The following is a 23400-nucleotide window of genomic DNA, read 5'->3' as shown; positions in this document are numbered from 1 at the left end:
CACAGCTGAACCAGATGGTAAAGGTGACAAAGAGCGCCAGAGAGGATTATGCAGTGTGTGTGTGTGTGTGTGTGTGTGTGTGTGTGTGTGTGTGTGTGTGTGTGTGTGTGAGTGTGTGTGTGTGTGTGTGTGTGTGTGTGGGTTTCTGTGTGTGTGTGTGTGTGTGTGTGTGTGTGTGTGTGTGTGTGTGAGTGTGTGTGTGTGAGTGTGTGGGTTTCTGTGTGTGTGTGTGTGTGGGTTTCTGTGTGTGTGTGTGTGTGTGTGTGTGTGTGTGTGTGTGGGTTTCTGTGTGTGTGTGTGTGTGTGTGTGTGTGTGTGTGTGTGTGTGTGTGAGTGTGTGTGTGTGTGTGTGTGTCTGTGTGTGTGTGTGTGTGTGTGTGTGTGTGTGTCTGTGTGTGTGTGTGAATGTGTGTGTGTGTCTGTGTGTGTGTGTGTGTGTCTGTGTGTGTGTGTGAGTGTGTGTGTGTGTGTGTGTGTGTGTGTGTGTGTGTGTGTGTGTGTGTGTGTGTGTCTGTGAGTGTGTGTGTGTGTGTGTGTGTGTGTGTGTGTGTCTGTGTGTGTGTGTGTGTGTGTGTGTGTCTGTGTGTGTGTGTGTGTGTGTGTGTGTGTGTGTGTGTGTGTCTGTGTGTGTGTGTGTGTGTGTGTGTGTGTGTGTGTGTGTCTGTGTGTGTGTGTGTGTCTGTGTGTGTGTGTGTGTGTGTGTGTGTGTGTGTGTCTGTGTGTGTGTGTGTGTGTGTGTGTGTGTCTGTGTGTGTGTGTGTCTGTGTGTGTGTGTGTGTGTCTGTGTGTGTGTGTGTCTGTGTGTGTGTCTGTGTGTGTGTGTGTGTCTGTGTGTGTGTGTGTCTGTGTGTGTGTGTGTGTGTGTGTGTGTGTGTGTGCCGGAGAGGATTAAGGCATCTTTTTTACAATGTGTTTTGTGTTAGCTTCAGTCGGTGACACCTGCTTTACCTACAAACAGTGGCGTCAGCGTTCCTAACGTGACCCATCTGTCCGCTTCTGATGAGGGGGATTTAATTTGGTCACGCCGGCTCAAACTGTAAGTAACACGTTATGTGCACGCCTTCGTTCGGAGGAGGTTACATTTGCATACAAACAGGCGGCACAAAGCCTCGTTCAGACAGGCTGGAACATGGCGAGCAGACAGCAGGCGGACGCTCTGCAGTAAATGAAGTTAATCGACCTCCTGCAAACCACACTGCAGCGTGCAGCGTCTTCTAGTCTGGGTTGGTCGGGAACCCAGCGGCTCCAGAGCCGGGTCACCCCTCTCCAGCGGCGCCCTGTGGCGCCCTGTGGCGTTCCCCAGAAAAAGAAAAACAATCTTTTTTTTAAACTTTTGATTTGTATTTATTATTGTTGTTTTCAGGTGTTTACATTCTCTAACTGTAAACATGTGCGGACACTCAAAATATTATTAAGCTATTTATTCCTTTCCCGTCATTGGCAGTGGGGACCCAAGTCATAGGACTAGGACTCCAGAGACTCCGGTCACAGGACTAGGACTCCAGAGACTCCGGTCACAGGACTAGGACTCCAGTCACAGGACTAAGACTCCGGTCACAGGACTAGGACTCCAGAGACTCCGGTCACAGGACTAGGACTCCAGAGACTCCGGTCACAGGACTAGGACTCCAGTCACAGGACTAAGACTCCGGTCACAGGACTAGGACTCCAGAGACTCCGGTCACAGGACTAGGACTCCAGAGACTCCGGTCACAGGACTAGGACTCCAGTCACAGGACTAAGACTCCGGTCACAGAACTAGGACTCCAGAGACTCCGGTCACACGACTAGGACTCCAGAGACTCCAGTCACAGGACTAGGACTCCAGAGACTCCAGTCACAGGACTAGGACTCGAGTCGGTTAAATAAAATAAAATAAAATAGCAACCATGATTTGTGAAAGTTTAACATAATACTACTCTGTTAAAAATGCATTTTATTTGCTGAAGAGTGCTAATGACTTGTTTAAGAGACTCCTGGACTTTTAGAGCCAAGTGGACACTTGAGGTACTGCAGGTCTCCTCAGCAAGAGGCTGCCTCTTGGCTTCAACTTACTAACGAGATGTTAAGTACATTGGTGTTCTTCTATGAAACATGAATCTTAGCTGCTCACCGAGTGTCACGCCTTAAATGCGCATAAAAAAACAGAAAAACACATTTTTACAAAACCCTTACTTGTGTAAGAGTCCCTCCTTTATTTTACCAACGGCAGCCGTTAGTGCAGCTCCTTCACAAAGTCCTCTGCTGAGTGAAAGCTCTGTCAGCCCACACAGAGAGCTTCTGTCCAGGTGTTTGCACAGGACTTAGAAACAGAGAGCAAAAATCAATAAGCGGCAAGGTTATTCATTCTGAGCGAGGACGGCGGCCTGTGTGCACCATCACGGCGTCGGATCGACCAACAGGAAGTCAAAGAAAGTAACAGTGTCATTAATTCATGGACACAGCGTCCTACTGTAAGGCTGCAGGCATCATCATCACTCTGTGTGTGTGCTCGCATGTTCGAGGTAACAGCTCGCCCCAAATGGAGTGCAGAAAACCTCCCAACACTCGTCCGCCTGCGTGCTTCCTCGAGCAGCGAGCGAGGTGTGAACTGTAAATGTATGACACCCACAGCATGTCGTCGAGGGGAGAGCGAGTGTCTGAGAGTGGATTTAACCCCAGCTGGAACAAGCCCAAACTCCAGGAGCTCAACAAAGAGATATACGAAGAGATATAAAAGAAAACAGAAGAAGTGTTTGCACGCTGCTGTACGGCGTGCTCGCCTCACAGCCGGTTATCACCGCAGAGTCGCCTTGCATTATTTACGAGCCTGTCAAAAGACTCGGCGAGAGGATAAGACAAGTAAAAAAAAAACAGCCCGTGTTTCGTCGATTGCATTTTGCAGAGTTAATCTGAGCTGTGAACGCGTTGCTGCAGATTGAGCGCGGCCGCAGCAGATCAGCTGATTGCGGCGATATTAAGAAAGAAAGGCGGCCGTGTGTACGGGCTGACAGGTGCAGGTTTAACACAGAGGAGGCCCCGCTGAGCAGAGGGAAGATTCAATTTCTCAGAGCTGTTATTGAATGAAGATCACAGCAGCATTAAAAGCAGATCAGATACTCGTCATTACAGACGCCACGGCGCCCCATTTCATTAATGTCACTTATTGATATACACCTCGTCTGCCTCTCGGGAGGCCGTCACACCGAGCGTGTGCACAGTCTGCAGCTTCACTCTGTTTCTATTTTTTTTTTCTGGCGAGAACTCAACCTGGCACCGATAATTACCACCAATAACGGCAGCTGCTTGCAACAAGTCGTATCCAACCCGGCAGCCCCCCTGCGGTGCGTCTGAGCTGCCAGCGCCCCTGTTCGCCTGCAGGTGAGCTCCTTGATCTTCAAAGTCTGCAGAACCTGCTGCAAACACGGCTTCTCCTGCTTCTCCTGCTGTTTTAGAGCAGATCATCAACGGCATAAAGCATCCGAGTATCACCATGGGGAGTAAAGGAAAAGTAGAGATGGTAAATGGACCTGAGATTGTATATTTCTTTTCTCGTCTTCTGACGACTCAACACGCTCTGACACCGCAGGTCACACCTACACATTCACACACTGATGGTAGAGGCTGCAATCAACATTCATACGCCCGCTGATGAAGCAGTGGGAGCACTTCTGGGTTAGGAGTCTCCCTGAGGACACATCGGAAATGTTGCTGCAGGAGCTGGGGATCCAACCCTCGACCTTCTGTACCACTGAGCCACAGCCCCTAGAAGTCATGACTGTTTTGGGAGAGAAAGCAGAGGTCTTCAAAGGGGACTCATACTCTTCAGTTATGAGTCGACCAGGCGGTGAGAATTGGCATGTTGGTGCGTGTCACCCTGGTTTGTCTGACATGATGATGTGTTCAGGTGTCGCTTCCAGATTGGAAATCTCCATATCACCCAAAAAAATAACGACACATGAATACACAACGAGCAATAACATCACACAGAGGTTTAGAAAAACACAAAGCAGGCAACGTGTATCATTAAACTTTAAAAAGGTCCGTCTGAACGAGAGCCAAAAAGTGACAACAGCTTTGATATCACAGAGCAGCAGGGGACGGGGGAGGGGGACGGGGGAGGGTGGATGGGTCGGCGGTTTGAAGTGAGATACAAATCCTGGTTTGTTTTGGACTAAACTCTCCCAGCGCCCTGTTCTGTGCAGTTTTGTCAACTTAGACGACAGGAGACCAGATCAGGCAGCAGACCCGGCCTCTTACGGTTATGACCCCCTAGTCTCAGATAGATACCAACAACTGGACTCTCATTCTGTATCAAACACCCTCCTTGCTATCCAGTTAACCTGTTGATGAGTTAGCATCATATATTCCCTGACTTCACTTGAGCTCCAGTCTTTTGTCCAAATATGGTCAACGCTGGCTCCAAAACATGGCGGCAGCCGTAAAGCCAAACTCAAGGCTTTGAAACTTTTATCCTAAACTCAACGGGTGACGCCAAGGTGTCTACACTTACCGCTTATTTACAGTCTGTAGGTATGCTGAAATTATTAGATTGGGGAACCAACTTTTTAATTGGCTCCAATTTGGTGCCGACACAAAGATCTGAGTTGGCATCAGTCGGCCAGCAGGGGGCTTTGTGGATTCTGCAGATGTGAATTATTTTAGATGTAGCATGCATCGTCCGCTCAGCCTGACCCTGAAGAAGTCTTTACATTTCCTGTTTGCATCACCACCTGTTCCTGCTCTCACCCTTTCATTACTAAGCTCCCCCCCCCCCGTCACCTAGCAACCACGACGGCTGCGCCAGAAGAACCAGCAAACACGACCAACAACAGGAAACTCGACCTATTCTAATGAAGATAATTAGCATGTTTCAAGAGCTGTGGTGACTCACTAATTATGCAAATTCTTACAAAACTCTTATCCTTAATAAATAAACAAACAAAAGACAAAGACACAAAAAACATTAAAATAAATTCAGGAGGTTACTGCTTGGCCGTGCCCCACCTCTCTCAGGATTTTAGTGTCAGCCTCCGAGGTGTATCAGGTAATGTGGTATCGCTGATTGAAATATTTAAGTTTCTACCAATTTCCACATGATGCACGACATACTGTCGCACGATTAGGTGACGTATGCATTCAACCGCAAATGGAGTCGATGATAAAAAAAGAAGAGAAGTGCATGAATAAAGAGAAATACACAACATCCCCAAGCTTCATCAGCCAGAGGAGTAAACGAACCCCAAACAATCATCAAGTTGTCATTGGTCTCCTTGGAAGCAAAGTGCAAATGCTCTTTTTGTCTAATATCGGCCCAGTCGTTCCCGTCTGATCATCCCCTAAGGAGAAGTCGCTTCCCTGCTAAACAGCCGTCCACTGATCTGCAGCACCGCTCCACTAATTAGGACTGTGCTCTGAATCTGGGAGGCTTTGTGCTCGATGTTCACACTCACCACAAACACTGATGGGGAACTCATGTGCTCGAGCACAGGCAATTAGCACTTTCACAAAACAAAGGGTTTGGGATTTGGAACTTTATCTGCACACTTTAACGTAAAAGGGAACCAAGCGGCAGCAGCAGCAGCGTTCAAGGGAATGCTTTCAAAGTTTGCCGGGGCCAGTCCTAGAGGGCGTGCAGGGCTTTAACATTTCATGGCCGGCCTTTTTGGCTTGACGTGTCCAAACTCTTAAAATCTGCAGCATTACAAGAAACATAAAGTTCAGAGCCCCGGGAACATGATAATACTCCTGCTGCCATAAAATGATCACCTGAGGGTGGAAAGATGTCTCCAAACAGATCAAACATTAAATCAGATTCAGTGGAGAAGGAGACCAACATGACCAAAACCAGGAAGAAAAAAAGATGCTTATGGTGGCCCGGGAAGTGCAAAATAAAATAATACGAGCGCTGAGACAAACCTTTGACCATTCCTCCAAACAAATGTAAACACTGTATCCCCCGTCATCACTGAACATCTGCAGCACAATGTAAAGCGAGAGGATCCCTGCTGCAGACTGCATCACAGGAACAGTGTAATTAAGCCGTTTGTTCCCTAAAGGCAGACGCAGGACGAGTCTTAATGTTGGAGTTAATGTTGTCATCATGACGAAACATAGAAAGAAAAACGGGGACAGAAGTCAGAAAACTCACGTGCTGCCTCCGTCACAAAACTAGAATCCTGCATGTTTACAGATAGAGTTCACTTCATTCGAGGAACGTTACAGCAGCGCTCTGGACGGGCTGCGAGGACAAGAGCCAAGCGAATGATTCTGTCTCTGGCAATCAGGCGCCGGCGTCGACTCGCAGCGTGACCTTGCAGCTGGACGCCGCCAAACTCGGCAGGTGTTTGAAGCCGACACGGATGAGTTTGCTGCTGAACCTCGGCGTCCGCTGTCCGGTGTCACAAAGAGGGAGAGAGATCCTCCCCTGGCAGAAGTGATTTTTTTTTTTTTTTAATCTTTCATTCAGAATAAAAATCCCCAGAATCAGGTTCCACCCGATGGCAGGTAAACTTCAAAGACTCTGTCAGATTCAAACGACTTCATCAATCCGTCTCGGGGGAAATAGGTTTGGAGCAGCTCGTACAAAGAAAAACATAAATAAAGATGCAGTGAGGTACAGACAACAGTTTGACCTCAAAGGAGACTCCAAGGTCAAGAAGACTAAAACTTAAAGTACACCTGATGCGTGTTCGGTCTGATACACAAAGCTTCTGTTTCTGCAGGATGAGCGTGGAGCATCAATGTACCACAGAAAAGAGCGGGACAGGAAGTCAGAAACCGAAACAACATCAAAACATCCGGTTTATTTTCAGAATAAAACACTCCGTTTTGACGGTTCAGAACAATGTGTTTGTGTATGTGTTATAACTTCTTCTTGGGGCGCTGGTGGCTCAGTGGTTGGTGTGCGTGCCCCATGTATGGAGGCTGTAGTCCTCAAAGCGGGCGGCCCGGGTTCAAATCCGGCCTGTGGCTCTTTTCCCGTATGTCATTCCCCTCTCTCTCTCTCTCTCACAGATTTCCGACTCTACTGTCCTATCTCTCCAATAAAGGCAAAAAAAAATGGTTTTATACAGTTTCACATCGTATTATTTTGCACTTTCACAAGTGAATCTGTAAAATTACAGCGGGCACTCCTTTGTCTCCGCACTCCAGCTGACTGTGGGTGTTGACGGACGAGGGTGCACACAGCCGTACCAGAGCAGAGTGCACACAGACTGGATCCTCACTCAGTCTGTATCAGCAGGTCTGCTTTGTGTCGGTAACATGAGGATGTATCATTGAACCTAAAGTTGATCTAATATCCTCTGAAGTCCGACGGAGCAAAAGCACAGTGCTGACGGACCGCTGTGCGCACTATGTGGACATTTAGGGCGACTCTACCACTGAGCCACAGCCTCAGTCTGTCTGTCTTTGTAAAGAACATTGAAAAGCAAACAGGTTTCACAATTAGGGCTTTTTTATAAACCTCACCAACATGAAACTCGTCAGACTGTCTGGATTGGAAGGATTGTGATGCGGGTTTCAGAGACTCTCATTAATATTCAGGAAGTGTTTCCTGAAGGTCGACACATTAGGAAAGGTTTGACCTTGTTGTTCAAAGTCAGACTGATATTATAAAATAAATAGTTCCCCCTCTCTGCGGGGTCATCCAGGACGTCTGCTCGGAGGTTTCATTACAGGAGAACCAGAAACTGAACGTCTTTAGGGATATGAATGTGATGTGTTTCTGACCCATGGGACCGCTCTGACCCTCACCGCCCGCACGCTGAAATCACGCTGTACTCCTTTACAAGTTTATAAGACGAGCTTTGATGCTCACCCTCCTCCTGTACCTCTAAGAAGTGTTTTTTTTACTAATGGTTTCATCACGATGACGGCTTTCAGCGATGTATCGATTCTTTCATAAGTTGTGGTTCTACTTCTGCAGGATTTCTACTCAAAACTTTTCATTTGCAGCAGATCTCAAGCGGTTTGAAAAGTTTGAGAATGTTTTTAAAAAAGTTCTCCTGGATCTCTGGGGGGAAACGAGATGTAGGACAGGAGGAAGGAGGCCGCAGACAGATATGATGGTGTTCATGATAAAAACATCAAGCTGGAATCGACAGCGCAGAGGCGTTTGCTCATTTGGAGTCGGAGAAGTGGGATTCAAAAGATTGTGATCTGCATTTACTGTGGAGTTTAAACGAGAGTCCACTTGAGTACTCTGAGTCTAGAGGAAATGAAAGGTGAGAAGGTGTAATGCAGAGATGGAGATACAGAGACTGACGTTCAGAGCTGGTCGTGTTTGTGCAGCAGACAGAAACATTCATCACTCAGTGCTGATTTCTACTGAAACCGTTTGATTTGAGCTCAGGCGGCCTGAACGCACCGAGCTCCCTGACACAGACGGAATCAAGTGATGGAGGTTAGTTTAGGTTCAGACGATGTTTGAAACGAGAGCTATCCACTTTTTTAAACTGCTTCTCACTCGTTTTAGACAGTCATGACTAAGAAATATTTACTGAGGATATACTTGATTTATGATTTATTTATGTGTAAGCGCTAGCGCTCTTTAGTTAGCTCGTAGCTTCACATTAGCTGTGTCCTGCATTGTTGTGTTAGCATGCTAATGTTAGCGCTCTTTAGTTAGCTCGTAGCTTCACATTAGCTGTGTCCTGCATTGTTGTGTTAGCATGCTAATGTTAGCGCTCTTTCGTTAGCTCGTAGCTTCACATTAGCTGTGTCCTGCATTGTTGTGTTAGCATGCTAATGTTAGCGCTCTTTAGTTAGCTCGTAGCTTCACATTTCATGTAAACTGACACAGAATGAGCGTGATCTAAAAACTCTTACTAACATCCAAATAATCAGTGAGTATGTTCTTCTTCTTCTCTCTAGTTCTTGACTAAAACAGCTTTTATACACAAGGGGAGGAGCCGGCCGTCCCGTCCATGTAAACACGGCTCTGACATCAGACGTGTAACTGCATCCTGGAGACAATAATGAACAAAGCCTTTCATAACTCCAGCGTGTGGAACAGACGAGGACGAGGGGCGATCTCCTACAGGAGATGATCTGCTAAACAGATTTCATTAATTTATTTCCTCCCTCTACTTCAAATTCAGAACTCATCTCACTCCCTGTTCATGTGCCAGTCTACCTAAAACCAGCGCTCCCCCTCCTTCCCCCCGTGACTCCCACCGCAGCCAATTAGCTGCAGCTGCGGCGTGTTGACCACCACTTTCCTCGCCAGTACACGACGCCAGCAGGATTAACACTAATGATGAGCAAGCTGGCAGGTGATGTAACTGGCCTTTTATGGCTTCATCACATCTAAATCTGCTCTGAATCAACAATACAACTGTCGCATGGAGCTCTGCAGAATCACATTTCAGGTGCAACACCGAAAAACGAAGCCAAAACTCAAGGACGCAGCGTGATCATTAAAACAGCCTCACAATGAAGATTTAAAGCACACCATGTACCACAACATGCAGGCTGCTCTCAGAGTAAAATAACTCAGAGTGAAGAATATCAAACAGGGTTCAATTATTTATGCATTAACCCTCAGGCTGTGTTTGAATACTGCACTCAGTCCATGAGGACCAACGGCCGGCTCCATCCTTTAAAGGGTTAAGATGCAGCAGTGAAGAACATTTTATAAGCTTGTGATATCATTGGACTCTTAATAAAACCTGAATAATTAAAATTAATTAATCTGAAAGAGAAGCTTCGGAGAAATACAAATTATTTAGATACTAAAATAGTTTCTTCCAATTAAACCGAAGTTACATTAAATGTAGCAGTATGTAACTCTGACCCCTAGTGTTTAAAATGGGTACTGCAGTCTAAATTCTAAACATCATAGAGAGCTGTCTACCCCCCCCCCTCCTCTCTAGAGTCGATGCTCACACAGGTCACCATGTGGTGGACTCTGAAGCTTCAGTGTTTATCCAGCTCTGCATGGGTCTGTAAACCTTTCTGTGTTCTAACCTCTCTCCATTTTTCAAAAGCATCTCCAATATTGATCCTAGTTTGAGCACGTTTCTGCTCGTGGAGCTTATTAGAAACATGCAGAGGCTTTTTAGGTCGGGTACAATCACTTCTATCTGAACCACTTCTCTTGACCGCTTCCATCGCTGCAACACCTGTTGACCTGATAACTGCTCTCATATCTGGCAAACCGAGAGGCGTCCAAAACGGCCGTATGGGGGCGTGTCTTAAAAGCGTCTACCTTCTCTGGTCCAAACAAATCCAGAGCATTCAGGAGCAGAATCTAAAGTTAGAAGGAGGACATACTGACTGCTGCATTGTTGTCAGAGAAGCCAGCACTTCAACATGTTTCCTTAATGATCAGATAGTAAGATACCTTTATCATTTCACTCTCTACACATTGGTCCTTTAAGCCCAAGACAAGCTAAGACGCTAACGTGGGCTAGCTCTTTACCACAACAATATAAAAACAGGAATATCACAAAAAGCCTCCACACTTTTAGCTTTCTGTGACAGCCATGTCTGACCAGCTGTCAATAAGTGCATCATCTGAAGACATTTGAATCCTCATGCAGGATGACTCTGAGAAACGCAGAGACAAAACTGTACTCTCTAAACACCCAAACAAGCATGGCAATGTGCTTCTCTGTGAATGTGAAACAGGGCGTCGCTCAAAAAAGAGCCTGCAAGCTCAGCGAAAAACTCTCCTCCAGATAAATCAAGTCTGAGAGACAGACCGAGAATAACAAAAAAAAACAGGGAGTCAGACTCAGAGAGACAGTCAGAAGACAGACGGCAGGTAAATTCAGAAGAAGGAGAAAGATTTGCCACAGGTGATTCAGGGACACAGAGCTCCTTTAAGTCATCGCTTGTTGTCATTCGAAGTTTTCTCGCTGTCAGAAGAAAAAGAGAAACGAGGAGGCAGAGAGAGAAGCAGACGAGCTGAAAAACAAGCAGCAGCTCCGAAGCATGGGTGTTGTAGTGGGGGGGAGGGGAGGGGGGCGGAGGGGGGGCTGACTACCCTGGGCTCCTCGAGGAAGAAGAGGTTGGTTAATTAGATTATTGGTTAATCTGAAATAGATTTCATCACATACAGTCGACACCAATGAAACCAAAGAATCTAAGAACCAACCAAGCAGATTCTGGAACTGTCTTTAAAGGATAGTGTCCTTCAAAGGACCCAGCCTACAAAGGACCCATCCTGCAAGGACCTAGCCTACAAAGGACTCAGCCTACAAGAACCCAGCCTACAAAGGACCCATCCTACAAAGGACCCAGCCTATAAGGACCCAGCCTACAAGAACCCATCCTACAAAGGACCCAGCCTACAAAGGACCCATCCCACAAAGAACCCAGCCTACAAAGGACCCATCCTACAAAGGACCCATCCTACAAGGACCTAGCCTACAAAGGACTCAGCCTACAAGAACCCAGCCTACAAAGGACCCATCCGACAAAGGACCCATCCTACAAGGACCTAGCCTACAAAGGACTCAGCCTACAAGAACCCAGCCTACAAAGGACCCAGCCTACAAAGGACCCATCCTACAAGGACCTAGCCTACAAAGGAACTAGCCTACAAGAACCCAACCTACAAGGACCCATCCTACAACGGACCCAGCCTATAAGGACCCAACCTACAAGAACCCATCCTACAAAGGACCCAGCCTACAAAGGACCCAGTCTACAAATGACCCAGCCTACAAGAACCCAGCCTACAAAAGACCCAGTCTACAAATGACCCAGCCTACAAGGACCCAACCTACAAATGACTCAGTCTACAAAGGACTCAGTCTACAAAGGACTCAGTCTACAAAGGACCCAGCCTACAAGGACCCAGCCTACAAAGGACCCAGCCTACAAATGACCCAGCCTACAAGAACCCAGTCTACAAAGGACCTAGCCTACAAAGGACTCAGCCTACAAAGGACCCAGCCTACAAATGACCCAGCCTACAAGAACCCAGTCTACAAATGACCCAGCCTACAAGAACCCAGCCTACAAAAGACCCAGTCTACAAATGACCCAGCCTACAAGGACCCATCCTACAAAGGACCTAGCCTAAAGGACCCAGTCTACAAAGGACCTAGCCTACAAAGGACTCAGCCTACAAAGGACCCAGCCTACAAATGACCCAGCCTACAAGAACCCAGTCTACAAATGACCCAGCCTACAAGAACCCAGCCTACAAAAGACCCAGTCTACAAATGACCCAGCCTACAAGAACCCAGCCTACAAAGGACCCAGTCTACAAATGACCCAGCCTACAAGAACCCAGCCTACAAATGACCCAGCCTACAAGAACCCAGCCTACAAAGGACCCAGTCTACAAATGACCCAGCCTATAAGAACCCAGCCTACAAAAGACCCAGTCTACAAATGACCCAGCCTACAAGGACCCAACCTACAAAGGACCTAGCCTACAAAGGACCCATCCTACAAGGACCCAGTCTACAAATGACCCAGCCTACAAGAACCCAGCCTACAAAGGACCCAACCTACAAAGGACCCATCCTACAAGAACCCAGCCTACAAATGACCCAGCCTACAAGAACCCAGCCTACAAAGGACCCAGTCTACAAATGACCCAGCCTATAAGAACCCAGCCTACAAAAGACCCAGTCTACAAATGACCCAGCCTACAAGGACCCAACCTACAAAGGACCTAGCCTACAAAGGACCCATCCTACAAGGACCCAGTCTACAAATGACCCAGCCTACAAGAACCCAGCCTACAAAGGACCCAACCTACAAAGGACCCAGCCTACAAGAACCCAGCCTACAAAGGACCCAACCTACAAAGGACCCAGCCTACAAAGGACCCAGCCTATGCCAGAAACCTGGAGCAGAACCAGACTCATGTTGAATAATGGGTTTGTTTTTTCTGTTTTTGTCTGAGGCCAGTGGAGCTCCTGAGAAGCTCCAACTGAAAGTCACCTCAGACATCAGAGCGAGTAAACACCCTTCAGGAAGTTGTGAGTCCAAAGCAGTAAAATAAATTCAGTTTGACTCTAAAAAGCGTCTCCGCTCGGCTAAAACCATCCGCTGAATCAAACAAATTGAAAACAGATTAAGTTATCGTCTCACAGGTTCTGTATTCAATTAAAGCGAGACAAACAAAACCGTCCAGTCGCTCCAATCTCACTGATGCTTTTTGTCCTTGTCACAGGTTTTGCCGCTGAGAAAAAAAAATCCACACGAGTTCAGTTTAAATTTTTGAGAATCATACTGACGGTATCTTGGGGAGGCCGTATGTTCACGTCTACGATGCTGGTTCATAAATAAAACCATGTTCTCATTATATAGCATTATATATATTTTTAAAGCCAAAGTTCTTGTTTGTAATATATTCCCAGTGAGGATCTGCCCTGCAGCCAGTGAGCGAGCGTCCGTCTACACCGGCCTGAGCACCTGAATTATTTACCTCACACAGATAATCACAGCGGATCCTATCCAATCAGGACACAGGACACGTCGTGAATGCACACAAACTCACAAGGTCATTTTTATCGGGAGGTTAGAAAATAGGAGCTGTCGGCCCAGGAGCCTTGAAAACAAACTAAAGAGAAAGAATGATGAGAACACTGAGGAGGGCGCGTTGGAGCTTCCATGTGCGGTTTAGTATTTACTGCAGCCGAGCAGTCGGGGCAATGGAAACAGACTGAATAAATGTAGAGAGCCATTTCTCTTTTACTGACGCGTCCTGCTGTGAGAAGAAAAGAAATCTGAGAATAAACTCTCAGATTCTGTGAAGGAGAATCAAACTTTTTTCATTAGTCACACATTAAACAAACATAAAACCATATTTTCTTCTTATTTCTGAACATTGTGCTCACCTTTGGGGTTGTCAGGGAGTTACATCATCTTATTGAAACGTGTTCTGCAACAAGCCAGCTCTGTCTCTTTATTTAGACAGTCCTGTTCACGTAATGCTCTGGATAAAATCACTTTCAATGAGCTGTTTTTGTTATTTCTGTAATTTTCTTTAAAGCTCCTGTGAGACATTGTTGGTCTGTGACGATTTTTGGCGCCCCCTCTTGACAAAGCAGTATTTGCAGGAACTGTCCTGATCAAAATGAAGTACCAATTTCCATATAGTCTGTGCACCAGCGCCAGCAGAAATACAAGATCACAGGAGAACTACAAGATCACAGGATAACTACAAGATCAAATGAGAACTGCACAAGAGATCACATGAGAAATACAAGATCACATGAGAACTACAAGATCACATGAGAACTACAAGATCACATGAGAAATACAAGATTACATAAGAACTACAAGACCACAAGAGAACTACAAGATCAGAGGAGAACTACAAGATCAGAGGAGAACTACAAGATCACATGAGAACTACAAGATCACAGGAGAACTACAAGATCACAGGAGAACTACAAGATCACAAGAGAACTACAAGATGACAGGAAAACTACAAGATCACATGAGAACTACAAGATCACAGGAAAACTACAAGATCACATGAAAACTACAAGATCACATGAGAACTACAAGATCACATGAGAACTACAAGATCACATGAGAAATACAAGATCACATGAGAACTACAAGATCACAAGAGAACTACAAGATGACAGGAAAACTACAAGATCACAGGAGAACTACAAGATCACATGAGAAATACAAGATCACATGAGAACTACAAGATCACAGGAGAACTACAAGATCACATGAGAAATACAAGATCACATGAGAACTACAAGATCACAAGAGAACTAGAAGATCACATGAGAAATACAAGATCACATGAGAGCTACAAGATCACATGAGAACTACAAGATCACAGGAGAACTACAAGATCACATGAGAAATACAAGATCACATGAGAACTACAAGATCACAAGAGAACTAGAAGATCACATGAGAACTACAAGATTAAAGGAGAACTACAAGATCACAAGAGAACTACACAAGAGATCACATGAGAAATACAAGATCACATGGGAACTACAAGATCACAAGAGAACTACAAGATCACATGAGAACTACAAGATCACGAGAACTACAAGATCACAGGAGAACTACAAGATCACAGGAGAACTACAAGATCACAGGAGAACTACTAGATCCTACAAGATCACAGGAGAACTACAAGATCACAGGAGAACTACAAGATGACAGGAGAACTACAAGATCACAGGAGAACTACAAGATCACAAGAGAACTACAAGATCACAGGAGAACTACAAGATCACATGAGAACTACAAGATCTCAGGAGAACTACAAGATGACAGAAGAACTACAAGATCACAGGAGAACTACAAGATCACATGAGAAATACAAGATCACAGGAGAACTACAAGATCACAGGAGAACTACAAGATCACATGAGAAATACAAGATCACAGGAGAACTACAAGATCACAGGAGAACTACAAGATCACAAGAGAACTACAAGATCACAAGAGAACTACAAGATCACATGAGAACTACAAGATCACAAGAGAACTACAAGATCACAAGAGAACTACAAGATCACAGAAGAACTACAAGATCCTACAAGATCACATGAGAACTACAAGATCACAGGAGAAATACAAGATCCCCCCCCCCCACTTATGAAAGTGAACTGTATAGGAATAATCAATAAACCTGCTGACTGTGGTCATGATTATGACTCTCTCTTTCCTCCCTGGATTTGTGTTTGTGTTTGTGTTTGTGTAGGCAGTTAAATTATGTATTTATGAGAGACTTCTGTCTGTAAAGCAAATTGGCGTTCTGGGACATAATCGTGTTTCTGTATCATTTCTGCCAGGAGGCTTATGAGAAACATACCGAACAGCCACATGAAGACAACTGTATGTGATCCTCCTTCAGCAGAGCGTCTGTGTGTACACTGAGGATTTAAAGAAAGCAGTCAAAGAGCCCACTTTTCACCTCCACCATAAGCAGAACAAGCAGCCAATACGACGCATCATCACTTTTAAGCCAGGCGCTCTCGTCCTAAACACCTGGCAGCAGGAATCAAACGCTTATAACTCACTAATATTATAAGGAAAGGTTCAAAGGTCACAGCGGCTGCAAGGGAAAGCAGGAAGAAGCTCCATGAATTAACGATTCCCCGTGCAGGGAGAAAGTGTGAGAGGCCATTAAAGTCGCTGCCTGAACGCAATGATCAATCGCACACAGCTGATTGATTACGCAATAGCGTTTTCATCCCCGCCTAGAGTGAACAAAGGGTCTCACTGAAGTGGGCGAAATGAGCAAATTAGGAGGGATTTAGGTAGAACTAAAGAGATCTCCTCAAGCAAATGGCGCTTATCATCCTATTAGCCTGCTGGACTGTGGGCAGATAGGGGGGGCGTGTGCAGGACCGGCTCGGGGAAGAAGGCTCTGAAGCTGAAGAAACAATGTCTGCAGGAAGTCATCGTCTGAATGTAACACGGCCCCACAGCTGCAGCGGCCATTGTTTCTGCAGCAGGCTTTGATGCACTCCACATACATGATGTGGAGCGTGTTGCTGCTGCTCGCCTCCGTGCGCTCGCCCCCATGCTGGTGTCAACGGCTGCACAGAAAGCTGTATGTGTTGGAAATGTCAAAGCAATTTTTCACAGCTGCTGACACAAATGCCACAAAGGCAGCTGTGAGGCGAGGAGAGAGAGAGTGATTGTATTCTTCTGATTTTAATGTGAGGTGTTATTTGCATGTTTCAGTGTCTTCCAGTCTTCCAGATTCTGAAATTGCAAAAAAAAAAATCCAGAAAACTTTCCCCAAATGTGGAGTTTGTCCTGCCTGCCCGCCAATGCAGCAGGAAACTAGTACGGAAAACATGGCGAGCTGGAGAGGAAGACGCGACAAGTGCGCAACATCGCTTGAACATCGCTTGAACATCGCTTCACTCGCTGTTTCTATCTTTTAACTATCAAAGCTTCAGTGGGCACTGGGGGCCTAGCGGTAGGCGCACATGCCCAATGTACTGAGGCTTTGGGTCCTCCAAGCGGGCAGCCCAGGTTTGAATCTGACATGTGGCTCCTTTCCTGCCTGTCAGTCCCCACTCTCTCAACAAGACACACAACAATGCAGGACACAGCTAATGTGAAGCTATGAGCTAACTAAAGAGTGCTAACATTAGCATGCTAACACAACAATGTGAAGCTATGAGCTAACTAAAGAGCGCTAACATTAGCATGCTAACACAACAATGCAGGACACAGCCGTCCCAAACTGTGCAGAAGTCTCCAGCTGTGAGTCTTTCCTCTCCTGTCCTCACATACAGATATAAATGTCACTCTCCTGCAGCTCCTCGCTGACAGTAAGCAGTCAGAGAAAGTTGGTTTGCCCCGCCCACTTTGACTCAAACATGGCGTCGTGGCTCCACAGTGAGCTCAGTATGGACACACTAACCTTTAGAGAGACACTCCGCCTCCACTTCTTTCTGTTTTTAAGCTCAAACACTCATTTAACCGTCAAGTGCAACAACCAGATCAATAATTAGTGACACGGCGAGCCTGTGCGGCGGGCTCAGAGGGTCGCACACGTCGGCTCTCTGATCGACTTTTTGTTTAATAATAAAGCCAAATCTGCTTATTGATCGTTGTGTGAATGTAACTGCACGCTGACATCTGCGTCCGGACAGAGAGGACTCTCGCTCGCTGTGACATAAATTACACACAACGCGTCCAGCACGCCAACCGAACCACTCTGAGAGACGGAATCACAGACAGGTCTGACTTCATGAAGCCTTTAAAGCCACCGGAAACCAAAACACCAAGCAGCTCGCCAATGATGTCACTCAAGGTCAAACGTTCACCTCTGTGAGCGAGAAGGAGAGCTCGCTAATTAGCTTCAGAGCTAACACAACGATAAGTCCCCGTGTCGCTCCGGTTAAAAATATAGTTGATATAAAACATGCAGTAAAAAGTAACGGAGCAGTGTCGGTCATACAGCGGCCGTTATCAACAGACTGTTGTCATGGAGACAGGACGGACGTGAAGCACTTTTCTTGTCAGAGCACAAACGCTTCATGCTAACGCTCCGAGTGCACAGCCAGGTGGACACGAGGAAAGACTTTGAAATATCAGAAACAAGAAATGATCCTCTGTGGTCATCTAGGACTTTGAACTTTTGACCACGTGGACGTGAACGCCGTTTTGGAAAAGGAAGTCTCGGATGGAAGTTGTTTAACGCTAACGCTAACCGCTGGCTTTACTGGAATGACAGAGCTAGCATTGCTAACGTTAGCCACACTGCAGACACTGTGATCCCGTGTGTTTACTCGAGTAAACCCGGTTCTGGATTTAGATTTATTTTTAACCCTGAACATTAAAATAATCTGATTTAAGTCACTTTTATCAGTTAACAGATTTATTTGGACTTTCAGATTATTTATGAATTCTCTTTTTAAACGTCGAGTTTATCTCCCGGAGGCCTGAACACAGAAAACTTTTGTTCATTTCCTCGCCCCTGGATGATCCAGAGTCTGTATTTAGGCCTCGCCGTGGCTCGGTGCTGTGTCATGGCGGGTTATCAGGAGGCTCTGCTTCACGCACACACCTCTCCGTTATTTAAGCACACTCTAACCTCCATCAGCCGGAGAGCAGCTGGGGGGCTCGGCTCCTGCGTGCCTGCATCTCTGCACCGCTCTTTAAGCGAGGAGGAAAAGTGTTACTCATCCAGTTTACCCCATGGGGCCTGTGCAGGGATTCGAACCCTGCCTAATTGACTACATTGCATTCGCGGCGCCGAAGCCACTGCAGCTTTGAGCGGCGGCGCGAGGGGAGGGATTCTGTCTCAGTCCCCGACACAGGGAAGAGTCTCACAGGCGGTTTCTCTCAACGGCATATCAAGAAATTGCTCCCTCTCCAAAGCTGTGCGAACAATATTCAGCCGGGATTTTAGGAGAGGAGGGGGTTCAGGGCAGGCTGCGGGCTAATAGCCTACAAAGTCAAAAATGTAGCGTGGCTGCAGGGTGATAGGCAGCGAGGCTGAGCTGAGCTGACTGGGAGGCTGCAACGGGGAAGAGAGAAGGAGGGAGGGAAGGAGAGAGCAAGCAGAGGGCAAGGAAGGAGGAGAGGGAGAGAGGAAAAAGGAGACAAAACAATCCTCAGGTGATGCAACACTTCAGGTGTACGTCTCCTCTCTGCTCCCCGCTGCCCCTTGTCTCAGAGCGCTACATCAGGTGGGGGTTACAGGTGCAACGCGGCAAATCCCCTCAGCCTCCTCTTTCCTCCGTCCCTCCCTCCCTCCCTCCTCGAGCAGCATTAATCGTCTGATGTAGATTTACAGCGACAGGCCCGGCCCGGTGAGCCCCCTGGTTAGTTCACTCCAATTCCAGGGCGTTCTGCTGGATGTCCTTTTGTCCCCCCCCCCCCTCCCCTCGTCTTTCTCGGTCTCCACCCTCCACTAGCTGCTGCGTTTCCTCCACTGCTCCTTTTTCCTTTTTTTTTTTTTTTTTTATCCCTCACACATTTGCTTTGAATATCTGATGTGACGAAGAGGAAGAGGAGGAAAGAAAACAGGACTCAAGAGAGACTCAAAGCAGGAAATGGGATAAAGGAGGTGAGGGAGGAAGGAAGGCATGAAGGAAGGAGTTGAGGGAGGAAGAAAGGAATGAAGGAAGGAGTTGAGGAAGGAAGGAATGAAGGAAGGAGTTGAGGTAGGAAGGAAGAAATAAAGGAGTTGAGGAAGGAATGAGAGGAAGGAATGAAGGAAGGAGTTTAGGGAGGAAGGAATGAAGGAAGGAGTTGAAGGAGGAAGGAATGAAGGAAGGAGTTGAAGGAGGAAGGAATGAAGGAAGGAGTTCAGGGAGGAAAGAATGAAGGAAGGAATGAATGAGTTGAGGAAGGAAGGAGTTGAGGAAGGAATGAATGAAGGAGTTGAGGAAGGAATGAAGAAATGAGTTGAGGAAGGAAGGTATGAAGGAAGGAGTTGAGGGAGGAAGGAATGAAGGAGTTGAGGAAAGAAGGAAGCAGTTGAGGAAGGAAGGTATGAAGGAAGGAGTTGAGGGAGGAAGGAATGAAGGAGTTGAGGAAAGAAGGAAGGAGTTGAGGAAGGAAGGAACACATTTGCTTTGAATATCTGATGTGGCTGTGTGATAATCCCATGTGAGGGATTAGCATGACACCTGACCCAGACAGGAGGATGGAGAGCAGCCCAACCCCCCCCCCCCCCCGACACCTTGTGCACCTTTCCTCCCCCGTTACCCCGATCACATCTCAGGTGAGGAGGCAGGAAACGTTGCAGCATCTGCACATTATGTGAGCTAAGACGCCGGCATCAGAGGCAGCGTCTCAGCATTGTGCAACAGAATCCTCACTTTCACTGTTTTTTAGTTGAAACACAGTTTGTGTCTGATCGGGCGGCTAATGCACCGTGCAAATGGGATGTCCTGGTTTTAAATCCGTGTGTCATCGACTCTTTTCTCCTCATCCCGTATCCTTATGCTTTCTCTGTCTGCTATAAATCATGCCACAAAGGGGGAGAGGCTCAAAAATACACTCAACCTCGTTTTGCACAAAAACAGCAGAGCCTCTTTGTGCACACGATTCTCTCTGATTAAAAAAGAGTCCTGCTCCCTGATCTACAGGTCCAAACACATCCAGGTTAGTCTTAAAGAGGACACATGATCCCCCTCCTCCACCTTTTCTAACAGTCCTCCTCCACCTTTTCAAACAGTCCTCCTCCACCTTTTCAAACAGTCCTCCTCCACCTTTTCAAACAGTCCCCTCCTCCACCTTTTCAAACAGTCCCCCTCCTCCACCTTTTCAAACAGTCCTCCTCCACCTTTTCAAACAGTCCCCCTCCTCCACCTTTTCAAACAGTCCCCTCCTCCACCTTTTCAAACAGTCCTCCTCCACCTTTTCAAACAGTCCCCCTCCTCCACCTTTTCAAACAGTCCCCTCCTCCACCTTTTCAAACAGTCCTCCTCCACCTTTTCAAACAGTCCTCCTCCACCTTTTCAAACAGCCCCCTCCTCCACCTTTTCAAACAGTCCCCTCCTCCACCTTTTCAAACAGTCCTCCTCCACCTTTTCAAACAGCCCCCTCCTCCACCTTTTCAAACAGTCCCCTCCTCCACCTTTTCAAACAGTCCTCCTCCACCTTTTCAAACAGTCCTCCTCCACCTTTTCAAACAGTCCCCCTCCTCCACCTTTTCAAACAGTCCCCCTCCTCCACCTTTTCAAACAGTCCCCCTCCTCCACCTTTTCAAACAGTCCCCCTCCTCCACCTTTTCTAACAGTCCTCCTCCACCTTTTCAAACAGTCCATCTCCACCTTTTCAAACAGTCCCCTCCTCCACCTTTTCTAACAGTCCTCCTCCACCTTTTCAAACAGTCCTCCTCCACCTTTTCAAACAGTCCCCCTCCTCCACCTTTTCAAACAGTCCCCTCCACCACCTTTTCAAACAGTCCTCCTCCACCTTTTCAAACAGTCCCCTCCTCCACCTTTTCAAACAGTCCTCCTCCACCTTTTCAAACAGTCCCCCTCCTCCACCTTTTCTAACAGTCCCCTCCTCCACCTTTTCAAACAGTCCCCCTCCTCCACCTTTTCAAACAGTCCCCCTCCTCCACCTTTTCAAACAGTCCCCTCTCCCCTTTCTCTCCTTCCTCCTCCCCCCGGACACCAATCGCTCCTGATCTGACACTGTTGGCGGCTGATCCACTTATTTCCCCTCCACACTGTTGACACTGAGTGCTGCATCAGATATATGTGTGTGTGTGTGTGTGTGTGTGTGTGTGTGTGTGTGTGTGTGAGGGGGTGGAGTCATGTCAAAGCGTGATGAAACAAACCTAGGGATGAATGTGAGTCCATTCATCTCGTTGTTCTCGGGCATCCATTCACAGAGTCTGATGGAGCGTGCCGATAAAGAGGAGAGGAAGAAATCAGAGAGAGGGAGGGAGGGAGGGAAGGAATGAGGAAAGGAGAGAAGGAAATATGGCTAAAACTGGGACAGAGGGAAGGAAGGAAAGTGATGACGAAGAAGAGGGAGAAGGAAACAGGACTTTGAGAGACAGGAGGAGGTGAGGGAGGAAGAAAATAATAAAGGAGGTGAGGGAGGAAGGAAAAAAGGAGGTGAGGGAGGAAGGGAGGCATGAAGGAAGGAGTTGAGGGAGGAAGGAGAGGAGGCAGAAAGTGAACAAACAAATTGAAACCAGAATAAAGAATAAAAAATACATTTTTTTTTTTTTTTAAAAGACCCAAAATGGCTGAAGTCACTCAGACGGCTGCAGAACTTCAATGGATATGATGTCACTCTCTCTCTCTCTCTCTCTCTCTCTCTCTCTCTCTCTCTCTCTCTCTCTCTCTCTCACACACACTCATGGAAGAGAGGGTGTGTTTCAACAACACTCGGGGATTATGTGAATGAAAAAGGGGTTCAGACGGCTTAGTGTCACAATTAAAACGTGCTGAAGAGAGAGAGGGCGAGAGAGGAAGACGGTCAAAGATGAGAGAGACACACACACACACGCACACGCACACGCACACACACACGCACACGCACACGCACACGCACACACACACACACACACACACACACACACACAGAGGTGGTGGGCATCACTCTGTGCGTCTCTTTGCCTCGTCACTATGAGGACTTCTCTGAAGTCACCGTGATGGACCGGCCCATGGCGTGTTCAGGAAGCCCGTGGCTTTCAGCCAGATGTCCAGACTTTCAGTCCATTAATAAACGTGTCGCTCTTTAAAATACAAACACAAAAATTGTATAAAATTTCAGTTATAACATGTGATGCTTTTATTTTGAAGGTGGACAAACTGAAGTGTGATTCTTTTATTTTGAAGGTGGACAAACAGGAGTGTGATGCTTTTATTGTGAAGGTGGACAAACTGAAATGTGATTCTTTTATTTTGAAGGTGGACAAACAGGACTGTGATGCTTTTATTTTGAAGGTGGACAAACTGAAGTGTGATTCTTTTATTTTGAAGGTGGACAAACAGGAGTGTTATGCTTTTATTTTGAAGGTGGACAAACTGAAGTGTGATTCTTTTATTTTGAAGGTGGACAAACAGGAGTGTGATGCTTTTATTTTGAAGGTGGACAAACTGAAGTGTGATTCTTTTATTTTGAAGGTGGAGAAACAGGAGTGTGATGCTTTTATTTTGAAGGTGGACAAACTGAAGTGTGATTCTTTTATTTTGAAGGTGGACAAACAGGAGTGTGATGCTTTTATTTTGAAGGTGGACAAACTGAAGTGTGATTCTTTTATTTTGAAGGTGGACAAACAGGAGTGTGATGCTTTTATTTTGAAGGTGGACAAACTGAAGTGTGATTCTTTTATTTTGAAGGTGGACAAACAGGAGTGTGATGCTTTTATTTTGAAGGTGGACAAACTGAAGTGTGATTCTTTTATTTTGAAGGTGGACAAACAGGAGTGTGATGCTTTTATTTTGAAGGTGGACAAACTGAAGTGTGATTCTTTTATTTTGAAGGTGGACAAACAGGAGTGTTATGCTTTAATTTTGAAGGTGGACA

The 23400-nt window shown here is 46.5% G+C and overlaps 1 long non-coding RNA gene across 4 annotated transcripts; it reads right to left on the bottom strand.

Moving 5' to 3' along the window:
- Window positions 1-20528: 20528 nt before the first annotated feature.
- On the bottom strand, window positions 20529-21461 carry LOC132991445 (uncharacterized). Of its 4 annotated transcripts, none has more exons than XR_009676188.1 (3): window positions 21208-21461; window positions 20914-21032; window positions 20529-20863 (listed from the first exon to the last, which is right to left on the bottom strand). It is a non-coding gene; the product is annotated as an uncharacterized LOC132991445 (long non-coding RNA). The 4 variants fall into 4 exon arrangements; XR_009676187.1 differs by having other exon boundaries at window positions 20529-20936; window positions 20987-21032; XR_009676186.1 differs by having other exon boundaries at window positions 20529-21032; window positions 21208-21253; window positions 21305-21461.
- Window positions 21462-23400: the final 1939 nt, after the last annotated feature.

Source organism: Labrus mixtus, chromosome 16 (genome assembly GCF_963584025.1).
Source record: "Labrus mixtus chromosome 16, fLabMix1.1, whole genome shotgun sequence".
Classification (NCBI taxonomy): Eukaryota; Metazoa; Chordata; class Actinopteri; order Labriformes; family Labridae; genus Labrus; species Labrus mixtus.
Note: the sequence above shows the minus strand (reverse complement) of the source record. Positions and strands in the feature narration are given on the sequence as shown.